This window comes from Monodon monoceros, unplaced genomic scaffold (genome assembly GCF_005190385.1).
Source record: "Monodon monoceros isolate NGI ecotype Baffin Bay Population unplaced genomic scaffold, NGI_Narwhal_1 Super_Scaffold_12, whole genome shotgun sequence".
In the NCBI taxonomy this organism is placed as follows: domain Eukaryota; kingdom Metazoa; phylum Chordata; class Mammalia; order Artiodactyla; family Monodontidae; genus Monodon; species Monodon monoceros.
In genome coordinates this window covers 6,761,301-6,775,915 of record NW_021703768.1, presented here as the reverse complement: position 1 = coordinate 6,775,915, position 14,615 = coordinate 6,761,301, and positions in this window count along the sequence as shown.

Here is a 14,615-nt window from a genome sequence, read left to right as displayed (position 1 = left end):
TATTTAGGTCTTTACAAAAATTTTTTAATGGAAAAAATTTCAATTCCCTGGAAGACTGTAAAAGGCACATGGAGTAGTTCTTTGCTCAAAATGATAAAATGTTCTGGGAAGATGGAATTATGAAGTTGCCTAAAAAATGTCAGAAGGTAGAAGGTAGTGGAACAAAAGGGTGAATATGTTTTTCAACAAAATTCTTGGTGACAATGAAATATGTGTCTTTTATTTTTACTTAAAAACCGAAGGCACTTTTTGCCCAACCCAATACAAATATACATGTGTGTATGTATGTGAGATGTCTAATTAGTATCTGAGAAAAAATATAAACTAGTATTCCTACTTCAACACTTACATCAAATAAACTCCAGGGACTTCCCTGGTAGTCCAGTGGTTAAGACTCTGCACTTCCACTGCAGGGGGCTTGGGTTCCATCCCTGGTTGGGGAATTAAGATCCTGCATGCTGCAGGGTGCAGACAAAAAACAAAACAAAAAACAAACTCCAGGTGAAAGTAAGAATTAAGTTTTTAAAATTAAGTTGTAAAATACTGAAAGAGAATACAGAAATTTTACTAATTATCTCAGAATACGAGAGACATTTTAAGCACAATCCAAAACACAATCACACAAATAAATGTTAGGTTTGACTACATAAAAAATTAAAATTTACTGCATGGCAAAATAAGTACCAGAAATAAAGTGAAAACAACACAATAAACTAGGAAAATATTTATAACACATATCACAGATAAAGAGCAAATATTTAAAAACTATAAACAACTCTCACAAATCAGCAAAACAAAGGGGAAAAAAACAATGTAAAAGTGGGCAATAAATGTGAAGAAATAATTTAAAATGTATAAAAAGAAACTGTATTTTCCTTATTTAAAAAGTGCAATAAGGGCTTTCCTGGTGGCGTAGTGGTTGAGAGTCCGCCTGCCGATGCAGGGGATGCGGGTTCATGCCCTGTTCCGGGAAGATCCCACATGCCGCAGAGCAGATGGGCCCGTGAGCCATGGCCGCTGAGCCTGCATATACGGAGCCTGTGCTCCACAACGGGAGTGGCCACAACAGTGAGAGGCCCGCGTACCGCAAAAAAAAAAAACAAAAACAAAAAACAGTGCAATAAAAGCTAGATGGCATCATTTTCAATATTAGATCATGAAAAAAAATTGTTAAGTGTCTGCAAAAGTGTGGAGAAATTGATTCTTCTATGTTGCTGGTTGAAACATTCTTTATCATCACTTCTTTGAAGAGTAACATGCAGTATTACCAAAATTTAAAAAGCTCATGCCCTTTGGTTTGGGAATTCTCTGACAGGAGGTTTCCTTCAGACATCCACATATGGGGAAGGATGAATGCCCAAGGCATTGTGTGCACTGGGGCATTGTTCATAGTGGTGAAACCCTGGAATCAATACTACCTAGGTCAGCAGATTATGTTTATTCAATGAAATACCAGGTAACTTTATAATAATGAGGGAGGCTCACTTTTTTTTTATTTTTCACTGTATGTTGATAGGTTTTACTTTAATTACTCACCATGTGCATGCATTACATTTAAAATAATCACCACAATAACAGCTCTGATGATATTTGGGGAGGAAAACTCCATGTAACAAGGTGACCAGTAGAAAGTATCTTACTCATTGTTTCCAGTTAAGCATTTCTCAGAACTGTGAATGTCACTAACCTTAATTAGCACTTGTCTGTTTTTTTTTTAAATTTTTTGTTTATTTTTATTTTTTGGCTGCATTGGGTCTTCGTTGCTGTGCGCAGGCTTTCTCTAGTTGTGGCGAGCAGGGGCCACTCCTCGTTGCTGTGCGCAGGCCTCCCATTGCGGTGGCTTCTCTCTGTTGTGGAACACGGGCTTCAGTACCTGTGGCACTCGAGCTCCGCAGTTGTGGCTCACAGGCTCTAGAGCACAGGCTTGGTAGTAGTGGCGCATGGGCTTAGTTGCTCCGTGACGTCTGGGATCCTCCCGGACCAGGGATCGAACCCGTGTCCCTTGCGTTGGCAGGCAGATTCTTAACCACTGAACCACCAGGGAAGTCCCAGCACTTGCCTGTTTTCCACCATCCACCCAATGATACCGTATTGTTGAATGGATTATAAATGTGTTCATTATTTGTTAAGGGTCTATTATGTACCCTTTATTCCATGTTTTCCACAAAAACTTACATTTGCTGAATACCCACTACGTATGTGCCAGAACTTTGCTAACATTAAAACAACAACAAAAAAGTAGGGACCTCATAAAAGTCCAGTTGGCAGCACTTCCTCAATCTGAACACACAATTCTCTGATAATTGAGCAGTAAACAGAGCTTCCTTGGAAAATACTTTTGCACACCTCCATTTCCAAAGTTTGAAATAATAATTTTAAAAACTAAAATAATTCTAATAATTGTATAATAATATTTTAAGAATTAAAAGAATAATTTTGTAATGCAATAATTTTATATAATAATAATAATGGCCATAATTCAAAAGAGTTGATAGCTGTGAAACAACAAAATAGGGTATTGAACTTTGCTTTGGGAGGTCATTATTTGCTCAAATTCTTTTTCTAAGGTTTATACGACATTTTTTGTTTTACTTCTTTTCTACTTTTTTTCTGGAAAGTGCAGCTGAGCACAACTAGGTCAAGATGGTTAAAAAGAAAATCATTTTTAGCCACTTATCTCAGCTAGGAAGTCTGTTCAAAGTGAATTCACTGCTGTCAAATAGATCGTGTAATACCAGTGTTTAAAAGTACATGGTATTTTGAATTTGATTTCTTGGAAAAAAATCCAGGTGGGGGAGAAGTCCCCACTGCCTTATGTTGTAAATTGTTCTATTTTGACTCATCTGCTTTCAAATACTGTCACTTTATTAATGTAGCATGTCTATGTGCAAGTTATATTAATGTGGATCCTTGTGCATTTAGAGTAACTTTTGCTCAGAATCATTCATCAAAAAGTAATTCATTCAAATGATTAATCAACATCTCTTATAAACTGCTTTATCATACCATTATTTTCATAAAAAGAGTTAAATTTCAGAGAAATGTATTTGGAAAAAAAAATGACAAAATTCTCAACCTGGAAGATTCCAGACCATGTAGTTCTTTGTGTTTCTGCTCTTGGAGTTGTGAACATCTAGATACATTTTTCAATAAAAAATATAATTAGGAAACATCACAAAATCATTATCTATTTAAGCTGACTGGAAGCAATTCTTTGTTCATTTTCTCTCTTGCACTCTGGGATATTAACCTTCAGAATATTTCCCAGCAGACTAAAGTCATTACTTTTATAGAAAAGGCCAATTCAGCTAAGCCATGCGGCACTGTTCTATATTTATCACCCCGTAGATGCAGGCTCTGGGTGGAGTTGGAAGGTTTAGAGGTGAATCTGACACTGTCAAATCTGGTTAAGGGGAGCTGGGTCTTCAGTACCCTGAAACTGCCAAGGAGGTCCCCCCACCCCAGGCCTGTGGCCTGCCCCACGCTGAGTGGTCTAAAACCCTGACCAGGTAAGGCAAGGACAGCATCAGCAGAGGGGAAGAGCATGCAAAGCTTCCCAGAAGACAAAAAGACCCTCATGCTTTCAGGAAACGCCAGGCTCCCTGAAAAGCAGTGCAAGTGGACCAGTAGCTCAAAGTGGTGTGGACAAGAGATCAAGATAAAGGTGCCTTGAGACCTTTGGACTCTGGGATAGGCTGGTGTTGTCAACCACAGATTTTAAAAATACACTTGAAGGCACTAAAAGGCTCCAAACAATAATGAGCATGATGATGACAATTACAACAAATCCCTCCTAAGGTACAAAATAGCCTCCTCCTCATCGAACATATTTATACTTATCCTGATTCATACTGAGATTTTTCCTCAGTATTGTGATCAGTAAATAGACCCAGTGATGCCCCTGAGAATGTTTTTCTATGTCCCTAGGATCATTCCCGTGTTCTGGGAAGTCCATGACCTTCCCTCTCTGCAGCCTATGACGGATCAAGTTCAAGACTGCCCTTGAAACATCTATTTTCAGATGTGCTCATCAGCCCAAACACCAGCCCTCCCCTACCTTTGAGGTTTGTCTTGCTCTAGTGGGTGTGCTTGGGTGTGTTTCCAAGGCTGTACCTGCCTGCTCATTCCCGCTGGGTGCACACTTCTACCCTAGGGTTTCAGCTCCAGGCCAAAACTGTTTCACACCTGGCAACCACACCTGGTACTGACCACTGGACAGAATCTAGAGAAGTAACGTGTTGGGGAGGGCACACCTGACTTTACCTCTTTGCCTCTATAGCACTACTGTAAGTTTATGCAGGACCCTTTTACTTTAATGAAGAATAAGGGTTATTGAAGGGGAATTATAACATGGGAGAAAAATTTATAAACTATAGACTCCAAATGAGTTTTCCCTTAATTCAGTGAAAAAGCCAAAATAGAAGTTAGATTGTATCCCAGAGACCCTTGTCCTTTGCTGCTGTGTCTGTCTCGACATTTCCCACCAGACCTGCAGAGAGATGCACAACCTTGCCCGTCAGGTGGCCCAAGGACAAAGAAAGCTCTAGCAGAAACTTTTCCCATGCAGTGGGTTGAATTGTGTCTCCCCAGAATGTATGTCCAAGACCTAAAACAGAGGCAGGGATTGCAGTGATGCTATCATATGCCAGAAATACCAAGAGTCACCAAATGTTGCAAGAGGCAAGGAAGAATGTTTCCCTTAGAGACTTCAGAAAGAGCACAGTCCTGATGGCATGTTGATTTCAGACTTCTGGACTCCAAAACTCTAAGAGAATAAATTTCTGTTGTTTTAAGCCATCGATTTTGTGGTAATTTGTTGTGGCAGGCTCAGGAAACTAAAATAACCCAAATCTGGGTTATTCAGTCTAGGTCAGGCTAACACTGAGGGGAGGAGACAGATGGGCTTGAGGTTAAGGGCGACAGCAGGGAATGGACCACAGAATGACAAGTCTAGTCTCGGGCCAAGTGCTCCAGCATCAAGCATGGACCACCACTCTTTGTAGACATTGAACTGGATCAAATAGATAGAATCACATTTCAGTCAAAGACCTCCTACACATCCCAAAGACAAACATAAATTCTGAAGATGGTACATCTAGTCCCATATTACGGAATAAGGACATTTCCCTATGCAGCGTGATCTTCACATACTCCTGCCCAGAATGGAAACTGTGTAACATAATAAGGTGAAAAGTGGAGTCTGCCCCTAATATCCCTGTACCCATACCATCATCTGGGTTTGCTCTAGTGCCTGCCTGCACCGTAAAGATAAAGATGATGTTAATAATAAAGGTATGAATTAAAATAACAGCAAGCACTGATGTAGCACTTACTTTGTTCTAAGAACTGTTCTAAGTAGCTTAGATCCTTATAAGTATTACATCTCCCAAAAAACCATCTGACACTGGCATCTGAGTTGGTATCCTCATTTTATAGCTAAAGAGGATGAACACTGAAAGTGATTTGCTCAAAGACACACCTTGTTAGCTAATGTCAGGGACTCGGTCTCATTACAGAATCTACACCTATATATAGAGGCTGTTATGGGTTGAATTGTGTCCTTCACAAAGACAGGTTGAAGTCCTAACCCCCAGTACCTGTGAATGTGAACTTATTTGGTCTTTGCAGATGGAATCAAGCTAATATGAGGTATCAGGGTGGGCCCTACTCTAATATGACTAGTGTCCTTATAAGAAAATGAAATTAGGACACAGACATACACAAAGAGGAGACACGGACACTCAGGGGAAACGGCCATGTCAAGACAGACAGATAAGAGTGATGCTGCAACAAAGCAAGGAACCCCTGGCACTGCCAGAGCTGGAAGAGGCAAGGAAGAGTCTGAATTCTGGAGGCTTCATGGGGAGCACGGCCCTGCCCACACCCTGATTTTGGACTTCTGGCCTCCAGTACTGGGATAGAATACATTTCTATTGTTTTAAGCCACCTAGTTTGTGGTACTTTGTTACAGCAGCTCATGGAAACTAATACAGAATCCTAGTAAATTTCCATAAATTACTAATTTCCTTTTTCTCTTCTACTGGTGTTCAGATTTTTTATTATGAAATATAAAACCCAGAAAAATTATGGACAGCTAAGTAATGAAGCAAGCACCCTTGTACTCACACCCAGGTCCATGAATGCAAAAATTTCCGGGACCACCAAAGCCTCACGTATAGATAAAACTCTTTGGAATTTTGTAGTGATCATCTTTATTGGTTTTTATCTTGAAATATGTATATATTCATTTATCATCTCAGTAGGCACCTTAATACTGGGGTCAGGTTTTGCCATCTTTAACCTTGTGAAAGGAGCCGTCAACGGGGAAGTGTCACCATTACCATCAACGTAGTGGTGAGCAAAGGCCTACCAGCCTCTGCGAGGTTGCACAGACAGGCCAGTAGACCAGTTGTCCCAGTTAGCTCTTCTTCAAAATTGCCTTGGCTGTTACTGGCTTTCTTTATTTCCATAAACATTTTAGGATCAAAGTGTAAAATTCCATTTAAAAACAGTTGTTTGGATTTTTATTCCACTTCTTTGAATCTGTAGTTGATAATGGGAAAAACTGATATCCTTTCAATATTGACTATTCTACTATATGAACATGTCATATCTCTCCATGTCATTACTTTGTTAGTCCTTCTCAAACATATTCTACAGGCCACTGGATAGAACTATTGTGCACTTGTTATTAGAATTATTCTTAATTACTTGCTATTTTATGCTGTTTTGCACACATGTTGAATTTCATGTTATATTTGTTTCACATATACAGAAAGATTATTTTGCTTATTTATTTTTGTTTATTGACATAATAGTAAACATGTTAAACACATATGTTAACTCTAATAATTTTACTAAAGGTCTTATTATATTTTCTATAGGTATACATTTATATAATCTGCCAATATTTACTTTCTTTCCAAATATCCTACATCTTTTCTTTTCTTTTCTTACTACAGAGGCTAGAACCTCTAGTGCAATGTTTATTAGAAGCGGTAAGAGTGAGCATCCTTCCTTATTTCCAATCTCAGAAAGAAATGTCTCAACATTTTGTCATTTAAATAATATTTGTCATCTAAGCAAACTGATGTTTACTACAGTTTTTAAAAAATACCTTTATAAGATTAAGGGAATTCCTTTCTAGTACTAATATGTGAAACTTTTTTCAAATGAAAAAAATCTTTTGAGAATGACTATGTAGGAGGTGACAGTTGTGGCTGAAGGTATTATAGGGCTGTATGGTTGAGGCCACTATAAATTCTGTAGATTAAATAGAATTTTAATAAGTCCAATAGTCATTGAGAGGTAGACTGTCATTCATCAAATGCATTGAATGGTGGAATATATCCATTTTCAAATTATCTTTGTTCTAACCTGTCTTTAGATATTTAAGTCAAAAGTGTGGGTAAATGGATTATTGTGCACATTAGAATTAGACTGAAACTATTGATTCAAGGTTTCTAGTGAATGAATTATCAATATGACCAACTGAAAATTTCTTTTAGAATTGCTGCCAATTGGCAAATCAGTGCCTTTGAATAGATCATGCGTGACGTAGTTATGTTACAGTTATTATTACAGTGAATCCCTGCCGGATGTGTAACGTTATGGCTATTATATAACTTCAATAAAGCAAATAGCCCTGAGTCACTGAAAACACTTTAAAAAAAAAAAAGCATTTTTTTCAAATAAAAAATCATTAAAAAATGCTGACCTTTCTATAACACATTTCCTGTACCTATTGAGATGATCATATTATTTTCTTCCTTGATTCTACTCATGGTAAATTACAAAATTGATTTTGAATGATAAAGAACTTTGCAGTTCTATAATAAATCCAATTTGATCTTGATGTATTGTCACATATATCAAAACATATATTTATACAAATATATAAATATATATGTGACAATACATCATAACCAGTATTCATACATATGAATATGTAATATACATTATTATATGTGTCATATATGTTATATATTCATATATATTCAGTATTTATATATATATTTAGGATTTCTAAAGTCATGTTTTAAAAACATGATTGTTTTTAAATGTATGTATACATACAAAAGACTTTGAAAACTGTATATAAATGTTATAGATAAATACTTCCTCTTTAATTTTTGGAAAGAAATTGTATAAAATTGATTTTCTTTCTTCAATATTGGATAGAATTTACTGGTAATACCATTTATTTTTTTCTCTTGTTTTGATTTATCAGTTTCATTCGTCTTTTTAAAGAAACAACTTTTGTTCTTGTTGACCATATCTACTGTATGTATGTTTTCTATCTTATAGATCTCTGCTCCTCTCTCTACTATTTCTTTACTTCTAGCATCTTTTGGTTAATTTTGCAGTTCTTTTTTGCAGCACTTTAGGATGACTGTTTAGATCATTGAGGTTCAGTCTTTCTTCTCCTTTAAGTACAATGAGAATCCACTCAATGACATTTTGGAAAGCACTGTTCTGGCTATAATCAAAAAATATAATATATAATTAACGTATAGACACTCTAAGATCACTTCTAAAACATTAAGTAAACATTCAAAAACACATTTAGTTACAAATTGCCGTTGCAGTTACAGAGTTGTTGCAATGATTAATACAGAAATAAAATACTTGAAAAAGAAGGGATTTTATAGAAAGTCAGATGTGCATAGTGAAGTACAAAAAGAAACTCGTATAGCGTTAGTCCTCTATGTGTTACAGCGGATAGGAAAATGAGACTTCATCAAATCAAACAACCAAGCCATGAGATTTGAAGACAAAGGAAATCTACACTTCTCAGAACATGTGGTGCTGGTTTCAACCTTCAAGTACACTTTCATAAGACCTCCTAATGAAAATCAAGTCATCTTGCTGATGGACTTACTAGTCTTTATCTCCTAAATGAGCAGAACCTGCCTGGTTACTTCATTTTCTAGCACCTCGTATAAAGCAAATAAAAGAATACGGTGATGTCTTGCACAATTAAGGATGAACCAGTTTGCATTGACTTGATTTTATCTGAAAACAAACGAACAGAAAAAAGAGCCTATCAAGTTGACTTTGTTTACAGAAAAGATCAAGTTCATTTTTTGAATGTGTATTAAATGGAAACTTAAAAAAACACTTCAAGCTTCACAAATCAAGTACCAATATCTGGAAAAGGCAAGAAATCTATACCAAATTATCAAAGCTTTTTGCCATACAAAATGTAACTGTTGCAAAGATGTGGCAAGTGGTTTCAGTCCATTATTGAGTGGGTTCTTTGCAGCAGGAGATATTTCCAGCTGCTAAGCACCAAATGTGGAAACTGCCGTGACAACGTTGAGAACATTTGTGATGAATTTTTAAGCAAAATCCTGATACAATGGCCAGAGGAAATTAGGGATTCAAAATGTTAACCTTGAGAAATATAAAAACAACAAAAGAAGAAAATAGCATTCCTTAGACTGACTGCAATCCAGTTCTTCTAGCACAGGGTTTAGAAAGCAATGGTTTTAAAATGTGATGTAAATTTCTTTAAGCTGGGCATATGCACAGATTAAAGAGGACTATGGAAGGATGCTCCTGTGTGCTACTGTTTTATTGTTACAGGAGCTTACAAGGCACTTTTTCATTATGCATCCTATTGGTTCAGAGCATAGAACGTGTTAAATCTCTTTACATTTGTATCTGCTTTGCCCAATCACATGTCCTAGATATACCAGTTAATGGAGGAACCATAAATTTTGGAAATACTCCTATCTTTAAGGAACGCACATCATTCTCGTCATACAGGTTATGATATCAAAAAATAAATAAAAAGCAAAACCGATGTGTGAAGATCTCCTGAAGAGGAAAATGATGACAGAGGAGTGATGACAGTTTTGATGACAACAGGGATGAGGTTGAGAAAAAAGACAACGGGAGAAAAATGAGCTCATCATTCTCATGATGAAGAGAATGAAGAGAAGTATGAGAATAATGATGATGACCAAGATGGAGGCTACTACCGGAGGACGGTGATACGGCGAGTGAAAGAGAATTCAACAGATACTAATTCAGATCCCTAAGATAAAAGTGGGGAACGAAGGCTGAAAAACAGTCCAGTTGAACCCTGGCTCTCCTAACTCAGAATTCCTTAGTTCTCCTGAAGAATGTTGTCCCTGTAGAGGTTTGTCAACGGTTGATACACATTTCCAAAGTCATACAGTGGTATCCATATCACATCTGAGACATAACTGTGTAAATAAAGGTTTCATTCAACTATTAATAAGCTTGACACAGTAAATAGAAAACATATATATGAATATGTGAAAGTGATTAATCCTCCAAATACTAAGATTTCAAATTTAAACAAAGAAGTATATGCATGTCTTATCAATTAGTTTTACTTTTAATAAAAGATCCCAAGTTGGTAAAAGTATGATAAAATGGGCAATATCATACCATGATTGTGGGACTGTAAATTAATACAACTGTTGTGGAAAACAATTTAGCATAATTTACCAAGATTCTTCATATTTTTATTTATCTTCCTTCATTAGCCTAGTTTTCTATATTTATATTGAGGACATTATCTGTTGGCTCTGTGCATAAATACATGTGTTCAAAGATGTTCACTGAATTATTTAAAATATTAACAAAAAGTTAGAAACAACCTAAATATCCATATAGTTGACTTGTTAAATCAATTATATAGGTAATTTATCAGTTTTTGTTGAACAACAAACCATTCCAAAACTTAGTGGCTTAGAATAAAAATCATTTATTTTGCAGGTTTACAATTTGGGCTGGACTTAGCTTGGCAGTTCTTCTGGTTTCCTCTGCAAATGGCTCTCTTAGCTGTTTTTGATGTCGTTTACGGTGCCTCAGCTGGGAAGACTGGGGTGGCTGTGGGGCTTTCTCTTCACATGCTCTTCATCCTCCAGCAGGTTAGCTTGGGCATCAGAAAGCATGAGTGGAAATGTGCAAAAGCTCTTGAGGTCCAGCCTCAAAACTCAAAAAAAATGCTACTTCAATCACATTTATTGGCAAAAGCAAGTCACAAGGCAGTCCAGATTCAAAGGTGGAGTAATAGATTCTACCTCTTGCTGAGAGGTGCTCATTTTTGTCTTGTACCACAGAGAGTTTCTCCTGCCTGTCTTCTGGGTCCCAATTGCTAAAATGCTCTGCAGCCATAAAAATAGTGTAACTGCAGTTACTATAGTGTAACTAGCATTACTACAGTAAGGCTATGAAAAAATTATGGCAATGCTAGATGAAGAAAGCAAATGCAAATTTGAATATACAACATGTTGGAAAGTGTATTAAAAATAAGCTTGTTATCAGTACAGGATCAGTACAGGAAAATAATACAGCTGAAAGTCAAAAATGATTGTATTTTGATGGCAGAACTATGGAAGATTTTTCTATTCTTTTTCACATTTTTATGTTTTGAAAGCCCTAATATAATGTGAACATTTGTGCATGTACACACCCACAAATAGAAAAAAAATACCTGAGAGAAAAAGAAAACATATTTCAGTTTGCATTATCTCTAAATGAATATATACATATATAGTGGCAGAGTTGGGGGTGGGTGAGAATATTTTTAAACCACATTATGGCTACCTCACTATTTAAAAAGTAGTCACTATTTAAAAAGTAGGGAAAGATACTAAATCTACATAACTGGTTTCATATAATGTGTCACAAAACCTTTTAAAAAGTTACAAGCATCATTAAAAGAGCACATATAATTAAAACATAAAAAGGAAAACAGAGAACAGGGCATTTAATGCACATTGGATTGATGCTTTTTCAATGGATTTGATGTTCTAAATGCTGAGTGCCTGAATTCTTCCTCAGGGAACACAGAGCAACAGATAAGGGCCCAGGCTATGCAGTAACACTGCAGTGGGCCAATATAAGAGCAGAGAGCATGGTTTAATGTCTGGGGAGGTTAAAGACCACAAAGGATACTGTGGAGGGTGTTCAAGTTATGAAAACCCAAATCGCAGGCAGAGTTTCACGGTTAAAAAAATGCATTGCTTGCAGAAGAGGAGGGTTGCAGTCAGTCTTGAAGCTTAGGATGAAATATTCAGAACAAAATGTATTACAGACAGAAAAAAAAGCCAGAAGCCCACCAAGAATTAGTTACTAATTAATTGATAATTGTGGCAGGCAAATAAGTGTGAAAACTTAGGCTGGATGAAGTGTGACACAGGAACAGCTAAAGCTGGATTCCACGGGCACTTGAGTCACAAAGCACTCACTTCCCAGTGCAGTGAGAAGTTCTTCTCATTTCTTTCTTAATTCTTGGATAGATTTTTATTTTAATTCAATTATATTTTATTTTCAATTCAATGATATTTTATTTTCAATTTTAATTAAAACATCATTAGCTACTAGCATTTACATGACTAACACTATCAGACTTTGGAGGAGAACATTTATCACTTCATCCCATGACTATGGTTCCATGCTCCATGCTTCATATGCTATTCTAGGTCATCTCAGGAAGAGCTGGTATGTGTCTGGGGTGATGGGAGAGCAAGATGAAGTCAGTGTGGTTCAGTCAGTAAGGAAAAGAACCCCAAGGGAGGAGGCTATGATCATGAAGCAAGTGGACATATCTTGAGGGATTTGTTAGTCCAAGGAAGAGACTTTAGCTTTTATTTCCAATGTGATGGAAACTCATGGGAAGGTTGATTTTTCTATGGAGTAACATTATCTGACTTAAAAGGATCATTCTGCATTTTTCAGGGGCAAGAGTAGAAGCAAAGAGGTGGGTTCAGGTGTCAGAACTAAAGGTTGAAAGACATGGTTTTATTTTGAATATGTCATGAAGATACAGCCAACAAACTTGGCCGATGGACCAAATGCGGGGTGTGAAGATAATGAACCAAATGTTAGATAAAGCTGACATTTATTGAGTTGAACAATAACAGCTCCTCAAGAGGAAATCAAAAGATTTTTATAAAGTCTAAGTTTGAAATACCTATTAGACACCCAAGATCACAAGTTGCCTGCTAGATTTATAAGCCCAAAATTCAGACAACAAGGTGGAGGCTGGAGATAAAATTTTAGGAACCATCTACATATAAATGGATTTGAATGAGATCACCTAAACAATAAGTACCCAGAACATAAATCATGAAAACATGGAGCTAAACCTTATTCATAGATAGAAAACGTTCGCATATTGATAGAAACTATTAGAAACTATCATTGTAAACATGTAACTTCTCTCCAAATTTATCTATAAATTTGATGTCACCTTAATCAAAATCCAAAAGAAAATTTCCACAGAATCTGAGCCTCTAATTTTGAAAGGTGTATGTAATTATCTTAAGATGTTTTTGCATTTGAGTAACAGACAACCCAAAGTTGTTTAGCGAGAAGGACTATTCCTTCAATCACCTGTGAACTCCAGTGATAAAACTGCTTTTGATTAGTTTATGTCAGTAGATCAGGGTTCTTGGTGCTTTAGGTTTCTGGGCTGTACTTCCCTCTACTGGTTGTCTTATCTTCATCCTGGTTCCCTTGGGTGCAAAACTCATGTTGCTGTACCAGCTGCGTAGCAGAATGCAAACATGGTCCAGTGGAGGAAGGACACGTCTCATGGGAGTGGCTTTCTTTCTCCTGAAGACAAATGAGCCAATGAAAAAGAACAGAGTCCAAACAGACATGCATATGTATATATAATATATGTATAAAAATATATATATAATATATGTATACTATATATGTATATATAATATATATATGTATATATAATATATGTGTGTAATACATATATTACTTACATATATATGCATATATATGTATATACATAAACGATTTACTATGTGATGAAGGCTGTACTTGAAACCAATAGACAACAAATAATTCAATAAATGGTACCATATGATCAGCTACACATATGGGAAAAAATAAAGTTAGGGCCCAACTTCATAAAACACAGAAATAAACTCCAACTACAAATAAGGAGTTTAAGATAAAATATGTGTGTTAATTTAAAAAGAAAGGAGAGGGTATTTTTACAATCTTTTGGTGAGGGAGAGCATTTCTAAGCAGGTCACAAAGCCCAGTAACCATAAAAGAAAAGGCTGACAGATTGTGCAAGATGAAAATGAAAACCATTTCTGTGATAAAAGATGACATTCCAAACCTAAAAGGTAGCCTGGGAAAAATATTTGCATACTAATAGCAGATAAGTAATTAGGCATTTAATATCCAAAATATAAACAGAGTGACTGCATGCTTCTAAGTCCAAAGCGTTCAAGCTGAGAGAATTTTCTGCTTCTAGCCCTCAGCTGATGGAAGCCCCCATGCCCAGGAGGCCCACAGACAATGACTGACAGATAGAGGGCAGAAAGAACCACCCCTTTGCCTCTAAGAGGCTCACTCTGTGCTATCCTGCAGAACCCTACCCCACCCTAACCAGATCAGCCCAAGGCCAAACCTCAGGATGATTTAACTTGATCAGCTCAACCTCTCCTTGTTTTGCTTCCCTCCCTCACTCCCTGGATAAGTCCATGCCCCCATCCTGTGGACAGGCAGAATCCACTGCTGGGAATTTCCCTGTCCCTTTGCCCCATCCTCCCTCCTTCAGATAAAAGTCGCTCCAAAAGGAAGTTTCCCTGATCCTCTAGACA